Below are 27,795 nucleotides of genomic sequence, written 5' to 3'. Positions count from 1 at the left end.
CCATATATTTTAGATTGATTTATAATTTAATTGCATTGTAATTAGAGAAGGTGGTCTGATATCAAATCTTTGAAATTTGTTGAAATAAGCATATAGTCAATTTTTTATATGTTCCAAGTGTACTTGAAAGTAATGTATATTCTCTAATCATTTGTTGAAATTTTCTATGTATGTTTAAATTATATCTAGTGTTAATTATATTGTTCAAATATTTTATATCTTTACTGATTTTTTTTTTGCTTGATCTATCAGCTACTGAGAATGATGTACTATCCAACTATGATAGAGGGTTTATCAGTTTTTCCGTGTAGATCTATTTTTCTTTGAAAAACGTCTTCTAGTTAGGTTTATATGTGATTACACAATTACTCATGTTATATCTTCCTGGTTAAATTTACTTTTTTTTCCATTTTGAAGTGAAATTTTCACCTCTACTTATGTTTTCTTTTTCATTTTTAAAAATAACACTGTACTCTCAGTTTTTGCCCAGTAATTTTTTCCATTCTTTGATAGTTTTCTTATAAATATTGTATAACTGGATTTTGTTTTTTATTCACTCTGACAATCCTTTACATTTTAATCGAGGACTTTAGTCCATTTATATTTAGAGTTATTACTTATATATTTTGATTTATTTGTACCTTCTTATGTGGTTTGTATTTGTCAATTTAACTGTTTCATTTTCTCCTCCTCCTTCCTAACTACTTTTGCATTATGCTTTTTTTCTTTTTCATTTCATTTTTTCTCTCTATTTGAAAGTTATATATTTCATGTATATATTTTTGTTGATTACTATTGCTATTTTATCATGTGTGATTTAAAATGTCTAAAGTTAATCATTTTATATTTATTTTATCATTTAACTTTCAAAGGGATCATAAATATCAGCCACATTCACCATGTACTGCTTTCAGCCTCAATATCTTAAAGCCTACCATCTTTTACAGTTTCACAAGAAAATTTGTGCTTAAAAAAGTTATCACTTCATTTTGTATATTAAGAAATTGGGTACAGAAACAAAGAAAGTTGTCCATAAAGAGAACTCATCTAATCAGGAAGGGAAACCAGGCCTCCTGATTATTTTTCCAATTATGAAATCCACGAGGAATTGTCTGGGGAAATGGTTATTCCACATTTTTTAAAATTGTGGTATACATTGCCACTTAGCACCCTAGAGAAGTTATACTAATTTATATATAGGTGTAATTAAAACCAATGATCAATTCCAGTTCTCAGAGGACAGAAAGTATGTTTATTTCTCATACTTGTACTACAGAAATTTCAAACTAGTTGAGAGACTAGTTAATACACTTTGTGGGAATTTTTTAATCACAAATGACTATCAGCAGCTTAGATAGGAAACAAGATAAAATGGAGTGCAGGATCAAATATGGTTGAGTGTTATGTCTTATTCGCGGAAAGCCTCGTATCTAAATGTTTAAGGAACTCAAGGTATTTTTACCACCTAGAATGTCTGAATTTCAGACACTAGTGATCCATTTCATTGGGTTTAGCATTGTCTCCTCCTGCTGGTCTTCCTTTTGAGAAGAGAAGCACATAAAGGCATTTCACTGTGAATGAATTAATATGGTTACTTTTAATACTGTTGGTTGGGAAAGGCAAGGATTTTGATGTTCAGATATAGAAGTGAGTTGGGATGGGTGCAAAACAGAGCGACTGAAAGGGTGTAGAGACAGAGTTCACCTCCTTCACAGTTTTTCTGCAGCTTGGCTCTGAACATTGTTATGACTCAACCTCTCTGTGCTTGGCAAAGCTCAAAAGAAGAATAGTCTTTATTTTGTACCAAATCAGAACAGGGAGTCCCTGGCTGAATGTCAGATCCAGGTATTTCTGAGAGATTCTGAATAAAGCTCACTAGGTCTTTTAATAAACACTATCTTTTTAAAGAGCCCAGACATCCCTTTGAGTAAACCATGAACATTGTTACAAAAGTGTTAACAGTCATATACTGCCAAACAATCACATTAACTATGAGTAGCAAGAACCTGGGTCACAATTTCTTGCCCAATTCTAAATGTCGTCTTTCACAATCCTCTTCTGATCCTGTTTTCTTCTCATTTTCAGGCTGGTCCCCAGTAGTTACAAGGAATCCTTAGTCTCTATTTAATTTGCCTATCTCCTCTCATCAGCATTTGATCTCCGGTATCCTGGCAAAAGGCAATCTCTTTCTCTGCATGCCCTCAATCTTGGGGTACTATTAGTAGTATAGAATTTTGCCTTTAATGGAGGAAAGTCCATCAGTGCAGTTGTTTTTCTTTTCTCTAATAATACCTATCATTTATTGGATTTTGCTGTATTTCAGGTACCTATATCATCCCATTTACAGTGGTCAGTGATATTGAGTCATTTCCCAAGATTTTCCAGTTATGGCTGTCTGTTTCCAGAGCAGACCTTCTGTCCACTGCACCTGCCTCTTAGGCTTATTATCTTTCTGCACATTCTTGGGAGGCCCAGGCTTCTGAGTGGGAGACAGTTTTCCTCACTTGGTGGCAAACAATGTTTCATTCTCAAGACTTAGAAGACTCAGATCTAGGTCTTGGGATAAACATTCACAACATTATCACCCCAGGAAATTGAAATAGGCCCTTTTCCTATTGTTTTCGTGAACCTTTTCAAATTATTTTTACTGTAGCTGGTAGCAGGGTGAAAGTAATTATTATGTCTGCTGATTGGAAGCTGAGACCTAAAAGTCTTTAACTCTTTTTTGCTCACTAACTTGTGAGCTGGTCCTTAATGTATCTAACTGAAAATATATTTTTTTTCAAAATCTTCTTTTAGGTAACAAATTCACTTAGTAAAGGGACTAAACCATTTATCTCCAACATGGGGGGGTGTCAATAGATGAATTTGAATTTTTTCCCCAATGTTTAATTTAAAACAGTAACTTTAGCCTAGCAACCTGAAGACCTGGGACCCAATATCTGCCCCTTATTAGCCTGTACTTTAGGCAAATCCACTTAAATCTCGGTGAGTCTGTTTCTTCATAAGTAAAAAATGAATAATGATGTTTTCCCTCCTTAATTCACAAGGATGACATGGTAGGGATCCTATTATTAGGAAGTGGTTTGTAAATCCCAAAGAACTCTACAAGCATAAGCCATTAGGCAAGATGAAGTGAAATGCTCAAATTGTCAACAGTGGGAAGGAGACCTTCTACAAGGCTTCAAGCAAGGAGCACATCAAGGATTGAATGATGGGGAAAGTTATGCCTTCAGAATTGATTTCCACTTAATAGCCTGAAAGTTAGAGATCCATACTGGGTATCAGACGAGATGTATGATTTTCAACCGTATGACATGCAGGAAATCAGTCTCGGTTATCATCTAAACTGAGCACCCCATTCCTAAAGGGGAAGTGTTCTGAGGATTAAGTGACCTCTTGACACCAGAGAAGACAGGGACCTGGATAATGCTGGCTGGGTAAGCTGAGTAAAAGGAATAGAAAGATTGATTGCATTGCACAAAGATACTGCGGTAAAAAGAGAGATAGGAGAAAAGGTAGATTTTGTGTGAAGTTATGAGCACGTCGACTCGTCAAAGTCGAAGCCAAGTTAGAAGAGAAATTGTCTCCCAGGTAGACCAGGCATTGCCAGCACAGTGGCTTTCCATAGATAAGGGAAGGATGGAAGCTGCCAGCGCCCGGAAAGAAGACGGAAGGACGGGGTGTAGATGTTAATGGCAGGCCTGACGTCCTGATACTGACCCCCTTCTGCCAGCCCCAGCTCCCTTACCCCCAACCCCCATTCCAGGCGGCACAGTGAAGCTTGCAAGACCAAAAGGGTTTTACTTCCGCCTGGCTGCAGGAACCACAAGTTTCAGACTAGGTCGGAATTGGAATAATCATAGTCAAAATACACCCAGATGCTCTCACACACCCAGACGCGCGCGCATCCCCAGGCCATGGAGCGCACGTGAGCCCACGCCCCGCGCACCCAGCCCAGCCGCTCGCCAGAGCATCCTCAGCAGCCACAGAAGCAGCCTCCTCCTCCGCCACCTCCTCCGCCACCTCCTCCGCCACCTCCTCCTCCTCCTCCCAACGCCGCCGCCGCCGCCGCCGCCGCCGCCGCTGCGGTGTCTCCTATCCCTCTCGTCCTCCTTCCTCCCCAGTTCCTGCTCCTCCTCCCATCCACAGCGCCTCCTGCCCGGCGGCGAAGGGCAGATCCCTCAGCAGCGTCTCCGCTTCTCTCGGGCCACGAAGAGGCTGGAACAGGTCTGTGCTGGGGGCGCTTTGTTGCGGGCTGCTGGAGCGCCCGTGGCTCCAAGAGCCGCTGGGAGGGCTTGGGGCGGACCAGAGGGTAGATTATTTCTCAATTCTTGCTCTTTTTCTATGAATAGATGGGGAGCAATGGGGTGGGAAGGCAGTTCGGTCCCTTTGCTAGTTCGCCGTCCCCCTGTCCTCAAGGCGAGAGAGCACTTAAGCTGCCCGGGCTGCTGCCCCCGCCCACCCCTGAAGCTCTCTTTCTTTGCGCCCCCACTCCCCGGCATCCACTTCCCAGAGCTGAGCTTTCTCTTGTTCTAGGAGCTCAAGGATGGGGGTGGGGAGAGATGGATGGAGTCGATCCAGCGGGGCACCTGGGTGCATGAGGCTTTGTTACATATAACAAAAACCAGTCCTCACCAGCTCCCAGTTCCAGGCTAGGCTGCAGTCTGCCAGCGGTGTGGGGTGTGGGCTGGCGGACTAGGGAAGTGAGAGAATGTGAGGGGGCACTCCCTGTGTGTGACTGGGCACACAGGAATGCGGTGATGTGTGCCGGAGAGACGGTGTGGATTTTGGATTTCGTGTGGAATTCAGTGAGTGTGACTTGGACTGTGTGTGGGGGGTGTATGTGCGTGTGTGTGTGGTACGCGCCTGTATGTGTGTATCTCTGCGCCATGGGGCTCGGCTACTCCTGGCATTACATGTCCTTGGGTATCATCCCATGCCAAACCCGATTGCAGTAGCAAGCAGGCAGATCAGGTCCAACCTGTTATGCCCACATTGGAAGGCTAATGATGGTTTCAAAGTGATGGAAATACCCCCAGCAGCGGCTGTTGCTTAGCACTTTGTGCATGTGGAATTTCTAGCCAGGTTGATCAAGTCCGGCTGGACATGGTTATTGTTCCCCCAAAGATACCCAACTTTCTTAGCAGGCTTCCTTCTCTCAGCCAATGAGGACCCAAAGCTCTTACAGTGATCCCTGCAGTGCCTCCCCCGCTCCCCTTTAATTAGTGGATTCTCACGTCTTCTTTACTGCAGTGTTGTTAGTTTTGAACTAGTATGTGGCTGTGTGTTTGAGAAAAAGGAGCATATTGGGTGGGTGCGCCTGTGTAATCATCATGAATTCGGTTTAGATGGTCTGGTCATTTTTTTTTCTAATGAAAGAAAGACAAGATCAATAAAAATGAACAAACGTGCTGAACTTGCTCTTTAAAATTTTTACTGTGGTTTTAATAAAGCAGATTTTCAGGGTCCAAAATGCACAGTTAAGGACAGCGATCATTCAGTCAAACAACCGACATTTATTAAACGTCTGCTATATGCCAGTAGTAATGTTAGCTATTGGAAGTATAGAAATGAATAAAACATCATCTCAGCTCTAAGGGAGTGCACAATCTGGTAGGCAAGATAGTGTGTAAACAGATAATTACAGTAGAGTAAGACAAGGGATGAGCACGGTACTGTGAGAGCACAGAGGAGGGGTGTTTGGCTGGAGGTGGGGTAGGGGTAAGATCAAGAAAAGCCTCACCAGGGAAGTGACATTTGAATGAGTCTTGAAGAATTAATTCACCAGGCGATTAAGTTGAAGAAACAGCATCTATAAAGGCAGAGGGGTCATGGTTAAGTAAGACTGCAGGGAGTCCTCGGAAGTGTTACTGTCACATTCTCAACAAACTCAGAATGAGTCTCCCTGGACTTGGATGGTGATTTAATGGTGAACCTAAAAGGAGCAGGTAGCGCACATTTATAAGGATCACAATACGTCCCCATCTTAAGAAATATTTTGCTCATTTATTAACATTAGACTGTTTACTTAAAAGCCTGATATGTGTGTGGATTTAAAAGGCAAATGAAGTAATGGACAGTATTCACATTGCAGAATTTCTTGCTTTACAAAAGGATTCCTAATGAGATCATCTTAAAGAACAGTGCCCATCTGACCTTTACAGTCACTATTTTTACCACAAACCCATTCACACAGAATTTTCTACATAACCAATGGAGGGCAAAAGAGAGGTATATCTGCATCACATTTATTTTTATACAAAATGCTACCAATTTCAATGCAGGCTTTTCCTGTTGTGGTGTGGATGTTTAGTAAATACTAAAAGAAAACACAAAAATGATATTAATAAATATTAAATCCACTGCCTATGATCTTTTATAATTTAGGTTGTATATAAAATACAAATTAACCAGGACAGGGTCTTCAGGGACTTTTACATTTTAGACACTTGAGTAGTGTCACTAGTAATTAATAATAGCACAAGATTTCCGTGCTGTATATTAGCATTGAAATAGATATGTGACGATTATTCTAATACTAAGGCAGATAGGGCACATTCAGAGTCTCCTGTTCTGTTGTTTTGGTGCTGATTGCATGGGCTGATAACCAGTACTGGAAATGAACCCAGAAGATTGATGATTTCTTCTAGAAGTGCTTGGTGGACATAAAATTATGCTAGTTAAGAGTGTGGGCTCTGAGGGATTGGACCAGCATCTTGTGTATCTCTTCCCTTAAATGAGGACCAATGATAGCCTTGGGTTCTATAAGGAAGGAATATCAGCAGAAGTGGGTGGACTTGAATTGACTTCTTATCCTGGCTCATGCCCTGCTGCAGAGGAAGTGATGACCTGGAGACCTTTGGGTGTGTGAAGGTCCTCTGTTCACTGACTGCCAATACTAGATGGTATTAAGCAATGTTCCTAAGAAACATCCCTGACAACTTGGGTGGGAATGGAATTGATCTGTTTGGTTGTCTGATACTCAGATCAGACAGATGAGTGCTTCTCAATGTGGGATTCAAAGAAGACTAGTTCCACAGGCAGTTAGTAGGTGTTAAACACACATACACACACAAACACACACACATGCACGCATGCCATTTGTGGTCAAGTTTTATTTGGAAATTCTTGCTTAAACATAAACAGGTTTGTTTACTGCAGTGCTTCTGAAAGCCTTTACAAGGCTACGTATATGGTGATGTTCCAGAAGAAAAGACTTCACAGCATTTCCCAAATGTATTTGCCCATCGAAACTGGTTTTCCAACAAATATTTACCTGGACTGGTGTTGAGAAGTCTTTGGGCAATGCTGGGCAGGAACATTTCCCACTGAGTGCAAAGGCCGTGGTATCTTGCTGGAAACTTGGATGGCTCCCTTCCCAGCTCTAGGCTTTCCTTCCCCCATGTGTAAAAGGAGGGTGATAATAATCATTGCTCTCACTGACTGTGATGGTGTGATGACAACTAAGATAATATCTCTGCAAGTATTTTGAGCTCTTTAGAAGAAAGGCTCTATATAAACTCCAGGTTATTGTGAAAGGGAAGTGAAGAATTAAGGCAATTATCCTGATAATTCAGGCCCAAATCCTGTTTTTCTGCTGTTATTTGGGCAGACTGCCTCAGTTCTCTGCTCTGCTTTGACTGCAAAGACCAATCCTCATTCAGCCTTGGGTGACTCAGTGCTCAGAGCTTAATTCCTTTCACATCCTGAAAATTCAAGCGGCCTTTAATTTCCTGGTTCAGAGGTATCATCAGTACAGCCTCAAGGAAAATCCCATCAATCTGAACACACCCTGCTGACCAGAGAACCCTGGAGGTGGGAATTGAGTTGGAAAGTTGCTTTTATCCTTCAGATTCATCCTCCTACAGAAGGAGTTTTAAAGGGTCATCTTAAAACTTAAAGGGTCATCTTAGCTGCTGCACGATCCTTCTCCAGTGCCCCCAACACCCAGCCCGGACTGGAGCCTTGTTTGCAGGAGAGTTTTCTTGAGTACGATTTCCAAGGACCATTTTGTTGTTAGGAAGGAGTGACCACCTTTAAGGAACTTTAAAGGTAAAAGAAAAAGCACTTATGTGACTATTGGTCCTTCCTGGATCCTTTGCGTCTTCATTAATTCCACAAGTTGCTTTTCAAGAAGAATGGTATTCTTAAGAATTAATGGCTATTATTATTGCGCATTGGGTTTAGGGTAGAGACTGGTGTGGAGGCATTTGATTCACTGGTTCTTCAATGCTGTGTGTAGGGACCAGACATTCTCTGCATGAAAGCAGCAAGCTTCAATTTCTGTTGGAAGAATTTAGGTTAGCCAGAAGAGAAAACTGTGACTTTAAGACTTGTGTGATACTGGAAAGTGGGAGTGAAGTCACTCTCTGTTCTGGAGAGCCTAGTGAAACGTTTGTCCAGTAAGGGAGATTCATTGGTAGAACTGCAGTTGCCTTTCAGAGTTCATCTGGTGCAAAGCTGCTGTCTGGGTGAGGAAAATGAGGACCAGAAAAGTGACATGTGTTGCCTAAGAAAACACAGCTACCACCTGACGTTCTAAAGGCTAAAACATAGGTCCTCTGCCACTAAGACTCTTTCTACTAAACCTAGGCGCCCTCCTGTGTAGTTCACAGCAATGTGGGTTGGCTCCTTCAGTGGGACTGGGAGGTCATGTCCAGGCCTGAGTTGCTTGGACTCTCTGTGGCAGCTTTAGCAGAGTGTTCGATTATCTGGTTCACCAAGCCAAGCAGCCAACTGGAAACCGGAGGACTAGATCTTCTACATAGTTACTCAGTGGGTGATACCAACATGTCTGTCCCAATACCTTGGTGTAGAGGTAGCAGAGTTCTTCTACCTTAACTTTCTTGTGCACTTCCTTGAAAGTCTGATAAAACCCACCCAAAGAAGGACCCACATCATTCACAAACATGCATGTAATTTCAGGGCTGTTAGGTCCATGGCTCCTGCTCTGCTGACTGCTGGTAGTAGAACATAGCCTAGGGTCACTTGTGAATTCGCTCCCTAAGCACTAAAGATTCCCAGAGCTAGAATTGTCAACCTTTCCTTGGAGAGAATTAAAAATACTGGGATGAGCATTGTGACAAATAGACTGGGGTAGAGTGAGATAGAGTTGAATTCCTTTAGGATAAAAGATTGGGGTTGAATGCTGGCCTCGATGCAAAAACAGAAAAGGAACTGAAATGAGCTGTCCCCTTCTCTCTGCCTTCTACACGGGGGAAAGCAGGCTGGCAGGAAGAGTGGTAGGAGATGGGGGGAGAATGGGAGAAGATGGTCAATCTGGAAAATGTGTCGATCATGCCATAACTGCATGAAATGAAATCCTTCGAAAAGAAAGGTTCAACCTTTCCAACTCTTTCCAGTGTTCCTTACTCTGGTTCAACTTCTAAATAGCAAAAACTCATGGCTTTGGGTATTAGAAATTGTCTTAGATGCTGGAATACTCTGTCCTTGAAGAGGACATTTTTAGAGGCTCGGAGTGGGAGGTGGACATCGCAGGGGAGTGGCACAGCTCACTTCACTTCTTGTTTTTTTTAAAAAAGCATTTTTATGATCAAAATAATACATGCTTGTAAAATAGAAATATGGAAGTAGAATGTCCCTGGCCTCTCCAACTCTGATCCCACACAATGTTCACAGTTTCATATGTATCATTTTGTGTCTGTTTTTATGAGTATTCATATATTTATTCGTTGCATAAAATAATATATGACCGCTGTTCTTCATTTTGTTCTGCAACATGCTTTTCTTTTAAGAATATGCGTGGAGGATTTTTTCCTGCCAGTATGTATCTAGCTATTTCATTCTTTTTAAGAGTTGCATAATACTCTGTTATGTGCTTGTGATGGAATTTCTTTAATCCAGTCTTTAAAGATAAATTGTTGCATTTCTAATTTTAAAAAATTATTCAATATTGGTGCAGCATGCCTCCTTTTACATGCATCTCTGCATACAATTGTAGGCATGTTTTGTCATGTAAATTTACAATGCTGAAAAAGCTGCTTCAAAGAGTGGTTTGTGCATCTTTGATTTTAAATGGATCCTGCCAGTTTGCCCTCTAGGAAAACTATAGAGAAAACTATGTATTCACACCCGTAATGACCATTTCTTCCTGCTCTTCCTCACCAATTATAGATGTTATTGACCTTTTTAATCTTTGATAATGTGATAGGTAAAAAAAATCCATTTTCTATTTCTTGGGTACTAGGGAGGTCAAAGTGAAACAGTGCTAGAGCAGTTCAAGAGAGGGTCAATGGATAGTGCCAAGGTTAAGGACAGGTCACTATCTACTATCTATCGGTTCTTACCCGCACACACAATTGCAAGACCACTCAGGCTCAGGGAACAACAATGGGGATTATTTAACAAACAGGGGAAATGAAGAGTTTCTAAGACCACTTACTCCAGGTAGTGTCCACAATGTCCTGAAGGCTCAAACAAAAGGCTGCTTGTGCAAGATGGTGCCGTCCTATCAATGAGGGACTGGAGTTCATGGCACACTGGCAAGCAATGGGCCAGAAACAGACTCACGGTGGCAGCTGGAGGTGCTCATATATGGGGCTGTTGAGATGACACCACAGCAGCTCACAGCAGTAGTCTGAAGATTGGGCTGGACTGCACCAGACACTGGACCAGATAGTAACAGAGGCAGCAGCACTGAGGCAGTGCTGGAGGATGAGAAGCAGTGGACAGTTCTCAGATGTGACCTGGACACAGAGTGCCAGTCACCTTTCAACAGTGCTGAACAGCACTTGCCAGTAGTATCAGACACTATTAGTCACCAGGAGGCAGTGTTAAAGACACCAGTGCTAGCATTTCTTTGTGAGTTGTTGTCCTACACTAGCATCAAACTGCTCTTTGAGACACCAGGCCAAGATTTCCAGTGCCGTTTTGGAGATCAGCTACTGGATGCTTCTTTCTATGGAGGTCAGCTGCTGATCCTTCTTTTTTTCTTCTTTTTTTGGAGGCCAGAAACAATCCTTACGCTGGCTCCTGCCCTGCCTTACTTGTATTCCCTTTCAGGGTCCCCTGTCCTATAAGCCTGATTGGACCATTTTCAATTCTACCTGACTGATGGTACCATTTAGCACCAATCAGCTCATTCTTATTTTTCAATCTGAATAAATTAACTACTGAGCTGGGCTTGAACCTGGTTGGTCCATTTAGCTCACACCTGATTGGTTCATTCTACAATTCAGGTGCAAATGCAAAAGCGAAAACTTAGTGCCAGCACAGAATCAACCTGCCCTGACCTCAGGGCAGGCACATGGGTTGTCAAGCTATGAGGAGCTGCAGCCAGAGTGGTCTCTGTGGGTGAGCAGAAGTCTGCATCCTGTACCCCTTCAGCAGGGCAGGTGTAACAAAGTAAAAGGAGATGGGGCTTGTAGGGCATTGGGACACAGGTCCCAGCTGCAGCAGGGTGGGCTCCGCTGGGAGCCTGTCATGTTGGCCTGGGACTCTGCCGGCCTCTATACTGCTTGAGGCTCCAGGGAGCCACAGCGCTGGAGCTGGCCCATTGGGGCCCTTGCTTCTCCCTGCAGCACTGAACCAGGGGCCATGGGGCTTGCTGTTGCCTCCTCTGTGTGAGCTTGCTCTGGTACAGGGCAACCTTGCCACTGCAGCCCCATTGGGGCTGCATACCCTGGGGCAGTGTGTCTGGGGGACCCTACTGCCAGCTGTCACTGCTGGCCTCTGCCCAGTGAAGCTGTGGGTGGTGGGTGGTAAAATGCCCACCACCCACTGTCACTTGCTGTGTGTTGTGCTACCTGCAAGCAGTGCACTTCTGGGGCCGGGCGCCTGAACCCCAAGCTGGGGGTGGGGGTTCGCTGCTCTCAAACCTGGCTGGTGCCAAGGAAGGCGCTGCCCACAGGCAGCATACACTGGTGGTGGTGGTGGTGGTGGTGGGTGGATCGAGAACTCCTGCCACTGCTGCCGCTTTAAGAGTGTTTCGCGGGCGCTGGAGCAGCAGTAAGCTGCCACTGCTGCTGCCAGCCGCTTTCCGCAGCCCCTCCTGCACCAGTGCTCCTTCAGTAGTACTTGCGGGGGGATGGGGAGGGCTGGCAGCACCAACAAAGCCTGTACATACTGCTGCTTAGGCGGCAGGAAAGAGTGGGTTTTGCCCCTTGGCTTGTGCCACTCTGGGATCTAGTTTCAAACATCTTTTCATATGTTTACTGGCCATCTGTAATTCTGTGTTGCCACTTCCTAACCATTGCCTGTTTTTCTATTGAGCGGTTCTTTCTTGCTTTGATAGTTGAGATCTCTTTATATTTCAGGGTAACTATTTAAACTGTTATCCGTGCTGCAAATATATTCGTTTATTGTTTATCTTTGAGTTTTGATTTTAGTGTTTTTCATTGTACAGAATGTTTAAAATTTTAAAGAATTGTAATTGTCATTCTATTCCTTTATGAGCTCTCAAACAATGCCACAGTGAATATCCTTGGACTACATTATATGCATTTGGCTCATTATTTCCTTAAGATAAATTTCTAGGACTGAATTTGTTCAGTTAAATTTTTTTCTAGATATTGCCAAATTGCTCTCTAAAGTGTTTTTACCAATTTACACTCCAACCGCAGTGCATAAAAGTACACTTTGCTCCTTTTCTTGATGTCTTCTGATAATTCCGGTTTTGCTTCTTAAATCAAGAGCTAGGCAGGAATTCATATTTGGCACCACGAAAGGCTTGGCGCAGAAATCCCTAACTGCACATGAAACACATGTAGTGCATGCTTCACCTTCAATTATTTAAGCAAACATGCTTTTTAATTCATTTCCAACTAGAGCTGTGTCAAAAGCATTTTCCAATATCAAGTCCCTCTAAATTCACTGTGAAATGAATGACCATTGAGGGTCATTTCTGCTGGCAGCAGCCACAGCGGCAACAGAGAAGAAAGCAAACGAACTTTAGGGCTCTACCCTGTAAAGCACTTGGAAAAAAGCTACTGCTACAACTTCACTGATCTCTGAGGTCAGCGAGATTGGATCCAGAATTTTCCAAAGGCTGAGTGAAGGGCTCAGCTTCTATGTGACTTGGTTCTTGCAAAGAGGACAAATTTGAGGACCTCCCATGAGAAGTTGTTCTAACAGAAATAAACAGTGATGTCACCCTCTGCCCAGGGAATAGAGGCAAACAGGTACAGGTGGAGCGTCTCCCCTCACTCTGCCTGGGTTTGCTTCATTTCCTTTTATCTCTTTTCTGCCAGAATCCAGAAATGGTCACAGTGATCTTGGTGGTTGCTTTAAGTCAAGGGTCTATGGATTAGCCATGGGTCTATGGATAAGCAGAAGGTAGAAGTTAGAGTGGACTTTTTTTGTGACATCAGAACTACCTTTTGTTTAAAGAACAACAGTTGCAACCTTACAATCCCTTGGGAGTGTGTGTGTGTGTGTGTGTGTGTGTGTGTGTGTGTGTGCGGGAGGAGTTTGAAAGAGTAGTGACAGTCCCCCATTTTGTGGATGGAGAAGACACTTGTGGCAAGGGGAAGTGTTCTGAGAGTCGGCCATTGCTGGAAAAGTCTTTTGATACTCCCTTCCCCCCACACTGGCTAGGTCAAAAATTAGCACCTTCTGTCTCTCTGGGGATGGACGTAATTCAGCTCAGATTTAAGTTCAGCTTCCTAATTTAATAGATTTCAGAATGCCCTTTGTATTTACCTATTGTTCACTTTATCTAGTGTGGTGCTTACCCAGCCTGCCCGTAGGATGCTTCTGAGTTGTCAGAAGGTGGGTGGATTATTGTCCTCAAAGGAAAAATTTGAATTATTTGAACTACTGACAATTATTTGTGGTTTTCCACTTACCTCAAAATCTTGGTATTTGGCAAGTGGCTTTAGAGGCTATCTGATTTTTATTTTTGCTTTTATAAGTTTGCACTAAAGAGATTTACAAGGGAGCTGGTGACCAGATAATAAAATTATTAATCTTTGCTATATTGAAAAAAATGATTGTTAAGCTAATGAATGTTCCAACTTAAAGCTAGGTTGTCTCCATCTCAATGCTGAATAATTTAAAACTGAAGCAGTATAGTCACTGATATGGTTGGTACACATAAATCACGTTACATTTCTCCTTATAGATGGTCATGAGAGCAAAAGTCGTATTTTTTTCTTTTTAAGAGGATGCTCAATGCTTTCAGTAGAACTGGGGATTGACATGGTTTGTTTTTTAATGAATTATTCCACACAGGTAGTTTTGCTTTTCAACTTTGACTAGAATCAGAAAGGGACATCTGTTTCCATACTTAATCGAGAGAGGAAACTCTTCCTAAGAGCCAAGAGAATGGGTAAGTGGAGCTTACAGTGAATTGGGAGGCAGAAGAGCCCTGGGTTCCAGCTATGGTTTTGTAGCTAATTAACTGGGTGACCTTGGGCAAATGCTTAAGTGTCTCTGAGCCTTGAATTCTTCACATATAAAACGAGGACACAGTTAGGAATATAGGATCTGCACTTTTTGACAAAATCACTTGGGGGTACTTAAATAATATATTGGCGGTACCCCCTTGACCAACTGAATCTGAAACCCCAAGAGTGGGCCCAGGAAATCTTTTAGTCAGCATCTTAGGTGATTCAGAGGAGGCTGTGATTCCCCTCCCATGGTAACTTTCGGGAGGCAAGATTCCTGTGGGCTTTCTGACCTGAGGGAATGAAGCCATTTTCCAAAGTGGGAAAATCCAGGTCTCCCAGAAGCTCTGGCTTAGAAACCTGTTATATCAGACTGGATTGGGGGAGGCTAATTCTTTAAAAAAGATTTCTTTATGATTACAAGAACTGGGGTACAGGCCAGAGGTGTGTGGGGTAAGAGGATTCACCAGAGACAGAGCGGGGAACAGAACCGGCAGATAGACTGAAGTACACTGCTAAGGGGAGCAGCAGGCGAGTCAGGATTGGTCTGCTGCACCATGTGGGTAGCTCCCTGGCCGGGGATTGAACTCACGCTGCAGAGAGCTTCAGAGCACTGCTCTCAACCCCTTGCACCACCAGGGAGGCCCGGAAGGCTAGTTTTTTTTTTTTTTTTTTTTTTTAAATTCCCTGTGGTCAGTTTCTGCAGAGGTGAGTGGAGAGCAGAATGTTCTTTACAATAAGAGTGAGTTTGGATTAACAAACTGACCAGTTATTCCATCATGAACATATTTCTGTCCCTTTGGCATGAAACCTTCAGTGAAAGCATTTCTGATAAAGGACAAGTGGTTTCCAGAACTCAGACCCTTTCTAAACCAAGATCGACTTTTGAATCCCATTTGAAGTTTCCATCCTTCCTTTGTGGTTTTGAAACTTTTCTTTCTCGTTCTGTCATTAAACTCACAGTGTTGCAGTGAGTTCTCTTGCTTTATAGAATTCCAACAGCCTTACTTTTTATTCCCTCACTTCTCTGCACCCCAGCACACTCCAAACTCTTTCTACTGTTCCATGACCCCCTCCCTTTGTCACATCACTTACTTTATTTTCTTCAGCTTAAGACATTCTCAATAACATCCTGCCCTCTAAATGCCAAAAGAAAAGGAGTCAGCATCAATATGCACCTTCTTGCTCCAATTATTTTTTTGTATCCCAGCCTTTAGCACCTCACTTCAGTACAGGTGAAACTGGAGCTAGGAAAAAATGCTCCTGCAAGACCAGCTTGACAGACACTAAGTCTTCCCTTTTATATATAGCTACCATTTTTTTGAGCTATGTACCAAGCACCGTGCTACTTCCTCACCGTGAGTTATCTTATTTAATCCCCTTCACAATTCTATCAGGAAGGCACTGTTAGTTTTCCAATCTTACAAATATGGAAACTGAGGATCAGCGTGAATAGCTGGTAAGTAGCAAAATGGGTCTTTCTGTTTGGTCCTGGGGCCTGAGTGGTTAAATAGAATATTCTGCTATTAAGGATTCCCCATGCTAATAAGGCTGTAGGCGAATGCATGAAGCAACAGATTTTCTTGGGTGTGAAGAGGCTGAGGCTTGAAGAATCTTTAAACAGGAGCAAAGAAATAGGAATTCATTTTAATGACAGAGTAGTGTGTTGTCAAGGTTATTATGTATCATTGTAGGGGTGGTACTAAGAGACTGGTTTTGATTCTTGAGAATTAACAACAGTAAGCCTATAAATGTTGGCATTGAGAAGTAAATTCCCGAGACTCCTGTGACTATTGTTAGTTTCATAGATCTTGGGGATGTGAAATACACTTATTTTTTCCATTAGGGGGCTAATGTCAAGGGTATACATGACCTCAGGGAGATCAGAAGTGACTTTCTGATTGCTTTCAACTCATGGGGGACTTCAGAGGGTCCAGGTGGGAGAGGACCCAGAATAGGGTGAACATAACTCTTCTTGGTTTGGATTCTTGGCTTTCCAGCTTACCCGAGGCGTTGTCTGATTCTCATTATCAAACTTGCAGCAAAGGCTCTTTGGCATGCACTGATGTAGATTCATTGAACTAGGATGGCTATGACTCAAACTCATGAGCACAACAAATCCATGCACAGATATTTCCAGAAAATATCCATGGGATTGAGACTGTCCTCAAACAGTAACCTAATACTCTTACCCATTTGAAGGGACTCAACTTTTCACTTTGACTGTAGAGCATGGATCAATTTAACATTGCTGCAAAAAACTTTTATCCCCCTATTTCTTGGCTCTTCCTGAAAAGTTTTTATATTGGCTATCATTTCTCTAAAAAGCTCATGAGTTGGAGCTCTTCCATGAGGATTTCCACCCATTTTATGCCGTGTCTGTCTTCTATATTATCATTTCTGGTTGTGAGGGTTAACAGGTATCAAAAAACGAGGGTCTAAGGTCTCAGTCACTTGTTCCCTGTCTAGTTCGGGACAACTCGCTGTGTCTCTCTAGGCTTCAGTTCTCCCATTCAGATGATCCCAGTGGAAATCCATTGGGATGTTAGAGCAATCAGATCATTGAAAGCAAATGTCCCAAGATCTATGATTGTGGTTGTTTTCAGGTTTCTTTTTCCTGGCATAATAGCTGTTTTGGAGAGAGAAGTTAGTGTAAAAGTTTTAAAGTAGTGGGAACTGGAACCATTTACGTAAGTTCAAATCCTTGCTCTCTTTCCTGCTCATTACGTGAACTGGGAAAGTTTCTTAACCACCTAACTGCCTTAGCTCTTTAAAATGGAAAGAGTAATAATAGTACCTACTTCACGGAGTTGTGGTAAAGAATCCAAGAGCTAATATGTGTCAAGTGTCAGCCCCACAATTAGTACTCAATAAATGGCAGTTATTTTCCTTTATTATTAAGAATGCATAAAGGTGTGAATCCAGGCCCAGGCATAGGACAAATCCCCTAGCCTCTCTAAACTTCTGTTTGTTCACCTATGTAATGGGATAATAATATTAGTACCCCTTAGGGGTTTTTGAGGAATAAACAAGGTAATTCCTGCAAAGTCCTCAGCATGCTGCCTGATACATAGAGAAATGCTCAAAGGTATTGTGTCTCTCCATCAGCGATGCAGTAGACCCCTTGGTTCCTGCTTTCTCAGTGTCTGGACCACCTTTGGGTCTCACTCTCGCCCCAGCAGAGGTTTCCGATGCCTGTGATGCATCAGAAGGAGCATTGTTTGGGGCAAGCAGAGGATATGGTCCTTTTGCCTGGGGACCTCCTGAGACTAGAAGGACCTCTTGCAAAAGCGCTGCACGTTGTCACATGGGCTGCTTCTGGGCAGCAGCTGGTTCCCAGGCCTGAGAATGGTTCACAATATGGCAAAAATGGGGACAAAGCAGACCCTGTTGAGCAGCTCCCACAGGATCCTGGGCCCATGCAGCACAAAATTATGTTAGTTGCCCTCCCATACCTCCCCTGGAAGTCCCGCCAGCCGTGTATTCCCTTCTGGCAGTCCTCCAAGACAGCAGGACAGAGGGCCCTTTGTCTCCTCCCCAAGTACTACGTCAAGTAAGGCAACCAGATGCTGCCATAGTGACAATTCCTACCTGATCAATAGAGCTGGGAATTGAGCCCTGGTGACAGGGCCTGCCTTGAGGGGGGGGCACCTCCCAACCTCCCAGGGCATCACCTGCCTCAGCCTGGTGACCAGGTAACCTGCCTTGCCCATTACTGGTTGTACACTAGACTGTGGGCTCTCTTGTAAATTAATGCCCCTCCGAGACCCCACGGTGACCATTTCAGGCATATGCTGTCCTTGTTAAACTCCCCAATGTCTCTGCCTTAGTTTAGCCCTCAATTCCTGCTGCCCTGATTTATTCAGTATTGGGGCTGCTGTGGGTGTATTCGTAATTATATAATAGGTAACTTGTATGGAGTGTTTATCAGGTGCGAGGCACTATGCTAAACATTTATATACATTAGCTCATTTAATAGTCTCAACAACGCTGGGAGGTACACACTATTAGTATTCCCATTTTCCAGAGGAGGAATAACAATAGGATTAACACTGACTGAGCGCTTACCATGTGCTAGGCATGATGCTAAGTGCCTTATACTGATTTTCACACTTGATGCGCATAATAACGTCTGAGGTGGCATTACTATCACTATTAGAGATATATGTCGGCCTTGAGTAGTAAGGGGCCAGTAGTCCTGGAAGAGGGTGCTGGTGGCCTGGACTAGAGGTGGCAGTGGTCATGGAGAGAAAGGAGCAGGCTCAGGATAGGTTTTTGAGCTGGTGCCAAAAGGACCAGCTAATGGGTGGATATGGGGCCAAGAGGGAAGAGCTATCAAGGAAGCCTTCCATGGGTGTGGCTTGAGCAACTAGATGGATGGATGGGTGGGTGGGTGGGTGGGTGGTTGGGTAGCAGTACCACTGATACACAAGGGGAAGTGTACTGAAGCAGACTCAGAATTTGGCTTTCCTATGCCATGTTTGGTCTCTAATGCTCATTTAGCATGCCATCCCAACTTCTTGGTTTTGAGAATAGTCAATGCAAGTGTATTTGTCGTCTCCCTAGGTAGGTTTTAAACTCTGAGGACACTATGTCCCACTCATACCTGTATTCCCCAGAGCACCCAAGACCTGATGTAGTCAAGAGTGACTGATGGGTGAAGTAGGAGAAAGCACTCCTTTCTCATGCCACTTTACCCTTCTCATTAAGGCATGGGACATGACTCTCGATTCAGCTGTGAAGACTTGGAATACTACTCAGCTATTTAAAAAGATAAGATAGTGCCTTTTGGGACAAAATGGATGGATCTTGAGGTTGATTGTGCTAAGTGAAAACAGTCAGAAAGTGAAAGACGGATACTAGATAGTTGCACTCATTTGTGGAATATAAATAACCAAAGAACACAAACTGGTAAATCACAACAAAAGCAACTATTAGACTGAAAAATATACTGGTTACCAGAGGGGATGGGAGGGAGGAGGAGGGCGCAGGGGCGGGAAGGTGACAGGGTACTGGCACCGGGGTGTTGATGGAGGGTGCGTGAAGCGTGTACACGCATTGGGGTGTGACACTGTCCTCCTCAAATTATATAGTTCTGTAAATGGATGGCAAATCAATAAAATTTGATTAAAAATAAATTTATTCAACAATACAACCCCCCCACACTCTTAAAGAGAGATGTGCTATGACACAGCTTTGTACTTCATTCAATCATTAATCAGCTTTTGAACAATCGCTGCTGTGTCAGCATGATACACAGCCCACACCTAACCTTGGTTTTCAGAACATCCTTTAGCTGTGCCGTGACGGCTATGTGTTCCCCAAAGGGCTTCCTGGGAGCATGTGGGCGAGCATTGGATCGGCAAAGTGAGAGACTAGGGTGAGCGCCACTGTTGAGGCAGGGGTGGGCCTTCACGGTCATGGGTTTCAGCATGTGACATCTGAAAACATATATATGATATGGCATCTTTGATTCAGTCACAAAATAGATGCAATATAGCAGGGTTACCACAACCAAACAAACAGTAGGTACCGTTACAGGTGTAGGTGACCCTTGCAGCGGTTCTGTAGAGAGTTGTTTGACCCTGCAGTTCTGCGGTAGGGGCCCAGGGAACTGAGTGTTTACAAGCATCTCAGGAAATGCGAGTGCAGGTGACCCACAGATCATAGTTTGAGATGTCCTGGCTTCAGGGATCAGCCCCCCTGGAACTGAATACAGGTACAGCGAGCTCCCTGGATACAACCTAACTCATCCCTGCTCCCTCTTTTGGGGGAAAATCCAGAATTATTTCCAGAAGCCCCAGGAGCGTCATACACAGCTGTAGGCATGCGTGGCCACCTAGAGACAAGTCACTGAAAAGACATACAACTGTCCTTACCCACCACAGTGCAAAGGGCCAGGAGGCCAGAATCCACAACATTTGAGCTGCACGTGGGATCTCACCTGGCTCTACAGGTCCATTTTAGAAAAGAGGGTGCACAAGGTGGTGCTGTGTGATGAGTTCGTCTACAGAGGCAGCACCCTACCCACTACCCACAAACTTCTGGGGTTGCTTTTTAAAGATGAATTGGGTGAGATTTTGTCTTGAAGTCTAGCACCCAACCAGGGGTGTGAGTGAATCGAGCATCTCACTTGGTTCCCATCTCCAATGAGTTCCCATCGCAGGGGAGCTGATCCCGGTTTAGCCAACCCAGCTCCCTAGCTAGCACAAACTCGCTCTGCATCCACCCCCAGGAGTCTGGACAGCGCGGAAACCACCTCCCGCCAAGTGTCCAGGGGATTAACTCTGCTGTTCTACCATTACTGCCTCCCCCTACCCCAGCCTTCCACTTCTAGTACAGATGTCAGATGACCTGATCAACAATTGCAGAATACAATAACCACATCCCCTCTGCACCACCTCAGACCTGCCTGATTCTTCTGTCTCCCCTAAATCTGGAATTGACCCTTTGTGGTGACCAGCACCTCCCCAGTTGTTCTCAACTCTGGGATGACCTCACCCTGATGATTTCTGTCCGAGCGACTATCTGCAGTATCTTGAGTCCTCTTAATGCCTCTGCAATTGTGCATTCCTCTGCCACTCCCTCCAAAAGTAAACCCCCTTTTTTCTCCTGGGGCATCACATACCCATACATGTTTGTACTTTCTCTCCACACTCTGTTCTCTCTTCTAGGCTTTTCATCTGTGCCCTTGAAGGCCCATGTGGCCCTTCCGCAAACTGTCGTGGCCCCTCCCGCTCTTGCTCTGCCATCTACCTCAGCACATCACAGCGCATTAGCATCACCCGGGAGCTTTGTAACAAGGACTGTTGCCTGGATCCCATCCCTAGAGATTCTGATTCAATTGGGCTGAAGGAGGGCCTGAGCTCACATACTTTTTAAGAGCCACCACAAGTGATGCTTATGTGCAGTCAGGGTTACAAACCACTGACACCTGCTTGCTTTACCTGACACGTGAATTTTCTCACAGCTTTGTCAAGTGGATGCTGCCCATTCTCTTGAGCCGAGGGGTGATGTTTGCACTCTCTTGTTCCCTGGCACTTATTTCAGGTCTTTTGGATAACAAAACAACAGATACAAAATTAAATAAGAAGTAAATTTATGATTGCTTAAAAATAGATTGTTTTAAAAACAAAAATAAATGTACCTTTGAGGTGCATACCATATATACCACCCATTATTATCTTTGTCAACTCTTGTCCTCCTCATTCACCCACACTTGCCCTGGACTTTTACTCCCTCTTCCTCTCCAACTTGAGTCCTACTCCTATCCTGGATGACTTTAGAGACCCTGTAAGCAAGCCATCCAACTTCCTAGACTCACGATTCCATCAACCCCCTGACAAATATGTATGGAGCACCAACTATAAGTTGTAACTGTAAGAGATATGGTAGTAGGGAAATGGACAAAACCCTGCCCTCAAGGAGCTTATGATCTGGTGGGTGGGTATGGGAGCCAACTCATCAATAAACAAGCAAATAGGAGTAAAATACCCAGTGTCAAATGGTAATAAATATAATGAACATAATTTAAATGGGGATCAAGACAAGGAATACTGAGAGAGTTAAATATTTCATATGAGGGAAGGAATTTTAACAAGGGTTCCCATCATTGAATAGTTGATATTTGAGCAAAGACGTGGAGGAAGGGAGGGGCCTACCATGTAAATATATATATTTTTAAAGATTTATTTATTTATTTATATAAGCATTGGGTACAGTCAGAAGCATGGGAGGGTGAGAGAATTCACCAGAGCCAGAGCGGGGAGCAGAAGAGGCAGACTGACGAAATACACTGCTGAGGGGAGCAGCGGACATGGCAGGAGAGATCTATGTGCTATGTGGGATCCTTGCCTATTGTGGCCGGGGATGGACCCGCACTGCAGAGGCCGCGGGCAGCTTCGCAGCCCAGCGCTCAACCGCTGTGCCACCAGGGAGGCCCCCATGTAAATATCTTGTGGAAGATAATTATGGGCAGAAACAACAGCACTTGCAAATGTACTGTGGCAGGAGTGTAACTGGGGGGAGGTCAGTATGGCTGAAGCTGTGTCAGTGAGGGGAGAGTAGTAGATGAGGTCAGGGAAGCAATATGGGGGCAGGTATTACTTGTCTTTGTAGGAACATTTAAGGACTCTGGACTCTGGCTCTTACCCTCAATGAGATGGTGAGTGATTGGAGGGGAGAGTTCTGGCAAGAGAATGGGGTGGGTCTAACTTGTGCTTGAAGTTTTCCTTAGATTCACTTACCTGCACTTACCAACATCTCTACTCCACTTTGATCACCTGTCCCCACTGTCAACTTCCTCTATTACGTCAGTGCCCCAAACTGCTTCACCTCTCAAATCTTAAACTCAAATACTGTGATAGCAAGAGCTTATCCATCCAGCTCCTTCATTTTAATTATATTTTCTCTTTCGCCTCATCTAAATCTCTTCTCACTCGACTCTGTTTAGATCCTCATGGATATTCTTCTTTGCGGCTTCTCTTCTTTCCCTCTGCTTCCTGAACCCTACAATTCTCATGTGTCAGATTTCCTGCTTGGTTATCCACACATTACATAGTTTGAGCAAAGCCCAAAACATAGATAATTCCAGTGGACGTTGGTCCTGGCTGCACGTTAGATCACCTGCAACTTTGAGTCATAAATACGCTCAGGTCTGATTTCCTAGACATGGCCTGGGCCCCAGGTATAGATGTCATTCTATGGAGCAGCCAGATTGAGAACTTCTGAATTAATGCAGCAGTGTCTGCCTCTTCCCTCTCCCTACCTTGAAACTTGGGCAGGAAGCCATTCTCAATTTTACGCTTAAAACTGCTTGGAAATCCTACAGAGTGACCTTAGTAAGATACAGCTCTATTCTCAGTGATTAAATCAAACATCACCACTTTCTCTCAGCCTCCAACCCCACTTCTGTCCCTGTCTTTCTTAGAAGATAACTTTATTTTTCATTTCATAGAGAAAATAGAGGCTTCCAGGGCCTTAAACTCTTGCTCTGCTGCCTCAAACCTAGTGTCCACATTTTTTTCTGTTCTTTCCTCTGCCTCTTCCAAAACTTTTCTATTTTTCATGAATCTGCAGTATCTCACTTGCCACTGACGTCCTTCAAAATATCTATAATTGCTTTTACCCCTAAAGCCCTTCTATTTAGGATAGAGATCCTCCATCTCTAGCCTCTGTTTAATGTGCTTTCTTCCTGTTATAGCAAGGCTTCTCGAGAAAGGAATTTGCTGGACCTGCCTCCAGCCCCTCCTCTTCCATTCACTTCCACAGTCCACTGGATTCTGGTTTCTGCTCTCATCGTTCCCCTGAAACATCTTTTGCCACAGCTACCAGTGATTTCCCAACTGATAGATCTAATGAACATTTCTTGGTCTTTTCCTTTACTTAGTATTTCTGAATCATTCATTTACACTGCCTGCCTTCTGGAAAATTTGTTCTCCAGTGGATTCCATGACACTGTACTTTTTTGATTTGCCTCCTACTTCTTTGGCTGCTTCTTTTCTTTTCCCAGACCTGAAATATAAGTGTTTCCAGGAATCTCTCTCTTTCTTTATTCCTACAACTTTATATTTTTCATGCAGTTTTATTCTTGCCTGTGTTGTCAACTATCATACATGTGCATAACTTCCTGATATATACCCCCACTGCAGATCACACTCCTGAGCCCTAGATCTCTGCCTGTGGGCTGCCTCTGCCTAGAAATTCCAGTCACTGTGTCCAAAACTGAACTTGACCATTTATGTACTCTGACTACACTGGCTAGAAACCTGTGTCATCAAAGATTGTGCCTTCATCTCATGCACCTTCCACAATAACCAGTTCTTCCCAAGTCTGTCTCCAAAACATCTTTTATCAGTTTGATCTTTTTTTTTTCAGTATACATTTTTATTGAGGAAACAGACTTGTTTCTTTGCATTTTGACTGGCACTTCAATAGCTTCTCATCACCTCTTCTCTGGACCATGATGATATGTTCCTAACTGGAATGCCTGACTGTATAGCAGCCTTCTTCAAGCTGTCCTGTAAACCTGAATATCTTTCTGCCATGCAAATTTTACACTGTTACTTCCCTACTCATATGCCATTCATGAATCCCACAGACTTATAGCAGTGTTTTTCTGCTATAATTTCTGCTATGAAATTAGATTTTCATAGCAGAAACTATAGCTTTTAATATTATACTTCATAGAACCCTATGTGAGCTCAGGAGTGAAGGTGAGGGGCTGTGGTGAGGCTGAGCACACTCTACGCCAGGGTCAAGTTCCTAATTTTACAAGGGTAACTGTGCTTTGTGACTGTTTATCATCCTTGGCATCTGAGGACATTTTCCATTAGAATCAAAATTCTACAGCTAGAAGAAAAATTTGAACACCAGTGACCTCGACCTTCACAACAAACTCTGTTTATCAGGAATAGAGGAGTATTTTGGACATCAAGAGCATGAAAATGTCATAGAACTTGTGTCCACAAACTCTGTCCCCTTTAGGTGTATAAATTTGGTTGTCAAGGCGCAGACTGAAGACCCTCACAATTTGATGTGTCTTTTTGTGAGTGTCCTAAAGGAGGCCCTTCCCTCTCCCTTCAGGGTTGCTAGGAACTGTCATCAATTAGAGGGGAAGAACTCTGCCTGAAAATTACCCATGGCCTTGATGTACCATGCGTGGCCAGTCTGAGTTATCAAATTACACGTTATTTCATAACTTGGCATTTTTTTCCTACTTGACATATCTTTAATATCCTTCCAAGTGCTTCAAGAGTCTTTTAAGAAGTCATAGTCATCCTTTGAATCAGAGATAGTTACATATTTACTTTGTGAAATGAAATTCTGTTCCCTCTTTCAAAATTAGGCGAACAGTATGTTACCCTGGCCAGCCCCCATGCTGTGGCCTCAGTGAGAACTTATTCCCAGTGAAATTGGTACTCAGAGCTGGTTGACTGATAGTGGCCCTTCCTCGCTCTTCCAAACTGTGATTGAGTGCAGGCTGTAGACTTTTCATTTGCATTCAGGAAGGGGGAAAAATGCACACTCTTACTTAAGAAAAGGGAATTTGGGCATCGACAAATTGTGGATCCCAGTCCTATGTTGTGAAATTGTCTTACTTTGTCTAGTTTAGAGAACATTCGCCGGTGAGTCATCAGGAGCCACGCCCTGGCTTGACCTCATCAAAACTGCTTTTAAGTAGAAGTGCTGGACCTCCCTGGTGGTGCAAGGGGTTAAGACGCAACTTATGAAGCTGTCTGCAGCCACTGCAGCAAAAGTTCGATCCCTGGCCAGCGAGCTACCCACATGGGGCAGCAGACCTCTCTTGACTCGCCCGCTGCTCCCCTCAGCAGTGTATTTCAGTCAGTCTGCCTGTTCTGTTCCCCACTCTGTCTCTGGTGAATCTCTCACCCCCTACTCTGACCTGTACCCCACTTCTTGTATGCATAAATAAATAAATCTTTAAAAAAAAGTAGAAGTGCTGAGCTGGGAATCAGGTTTCAATGCTGAGTGTGCCATCCAATTTACTGGATGACCCTGGGCAAGTCATTGAATAGTCTTCATCTGAATAGGAAGGATGTTGGACTAGATGACCTCTGTTTCCCTCCCATCTCTGATAGCCGGAATCTTTGATGCTGGGAGATAATCCAAGTGAAAATACTATGAAAAGTTGAATGTGCAGTACAAATGTGTGAGGTGTTATTAAATAAACCTAGTGCTTTAATCCCCATGTGGCAGCAGAAGTAAAGGGGCCTTTCTGATGAATACGCAACTGGGCGAGTCAACATCTGAATCTGCTGAAGTTGGCAGTGTAGTGTTTATTGGGGAGCAGAATAACAATAAGAGCTTTTTTTTTATTTATACAAGAGCTGGGGCACAGGCCAGATGCGCGGGAGGATGAAAGGATTCACTAGAGACAGAGCGGGGAACAGAACAGGCAGACTGACGAAATATACTGTTGAAGGGAGCAGCGGGCGAGACAGGAGAGGTCTGCTCGCCATGTGGGTTGCTCCGAGGCTGGTGGGGATCGAACCGGCACTGTGGACAGCTTCACAGTGCTGTGTTCAACCGCCTGCACAACCAGGGAGGCCCAATAAGAGCTTTTCTTTACTGAGACGTGACCACATGCCGCAGTATGCCAGTGATTTTCACATGTGTTTTTGTTATTCATCCTCACAATAAATCTGTCAGTATTACTATATTTTCCCTTTTACAAGGGAAGGTATTGATGACTTGATTGAGATCACACACCTAGGAACTGATCAATCTAAGATTCGAACCTTGATTTTTCTGATTCTGAAGCTCAAGCACATCACGTCTATTTATGAAAAATTTTGAGACGTAGGGCCTTGTTTTCTAGTCTGGCACCTTTCAAACATTAACGTGCATAGGAATCACCAGGAAATACTGCAGAAATCAGCTTGCTGATTCATAGATGTGGGGTGGGGATTCTGCCTTTCTGACAAATTCCAAGATCTTAATGTTATGTGTCCGTGGGACACATTTGGGTAGCGAGGGGCAGAGCACTTTTTATATAAACCTCCTGGTCTACATTTGTTCCTGGAGCAGGGCCATGCTGGCTGTGCCCTGCACAACTCCAGGGGTTGCCATTTGCATTATGGTCTCCATAGTGGGTTTCCTGGAGTGACACTCTGGTGTGTAGTGTGTAGAGCTCCATATTCTTCTTCCACCTGAGCCATGTCCAAAGAAAGGAACATGTTCTTTTTCCCACAAATGAAAGATTGATCAGTGGCATTGAGAAAAGAAATGCAAAGCCCGTTTGCTCACAAAGAAGGTGGCCCATTTGGTGTTCGAGGCAAGATGGGGAGGAGGGAGAAAAGGAAACTGGCTGGCGGGGAGGCTCCATTCTTATGCTAACAAAGTCCCTATTCCGGGCTACAGCTGCCACCCGGGTGGGGGCTTGGGCCATTCAGAGCAGCTTGCTTTATGAATGCCAGACCCCCAGAACAGGTGCGGCTCCACTTGTTATTTTGCACAGCCCTGACTGTCCAGACAGGGAGCTGATTATCACTGCGAATCAGGGATTACTGCTGATTTGCCAGCTTCTCCTGAACAAAAGGACCAGCCTGGAGACAGCTGTCTCTGCTGACCAGAATGAGGCTGACTGCCCTGAAGGCCATGTGGACCTTGGGGAGGTGGTTTTGAAGTGGAAATGGGACAGGGGAAAATCAGATCTAGGTGGCAGTTCTTCTGATGCAGGACAAAGTGTCTGAGAGTTCAAGGGCTGGAAGCTTAATCCCTCCGTCCCAAAGCTGGAGATCAAAACCTGTTGGGATTTCCCCAAGCTCCCATTCCTGTGCTCCTGTGCTCCTGTGTGCTCCTGTGATCAGCAGCAGTGGCCCAGAGCAGGGGAAGGCCAACTGACTGTCACTGTCCCCCTCCTCCTTTGCTCAGCCTAGCCACTAGATGTTAGGAACAAGGAAACGAACTTTCTAAGTCATAGAAA

The sequence above is a fragment of the Talpa occidentalis genome, unplaced genomic scaffold (genome assembly GCF_014898055.3).
Source record: "Talpa occidentalis isolate TD23 unplaced genomic scaffold, MPIMG_talOcc4v2.1 talOcc4.15, whole genome shotgun sequence".
Classification (NCBI taxonomy): domain Eukaryota; kingdom Metazoa; phylum Chordata; class Mammalia; order Eulipotyphla; family Talpidae; genus Talpa; species Talpa occidentalis.
This window is presented reverse-complemented; position numbering follows the sequence as displayed.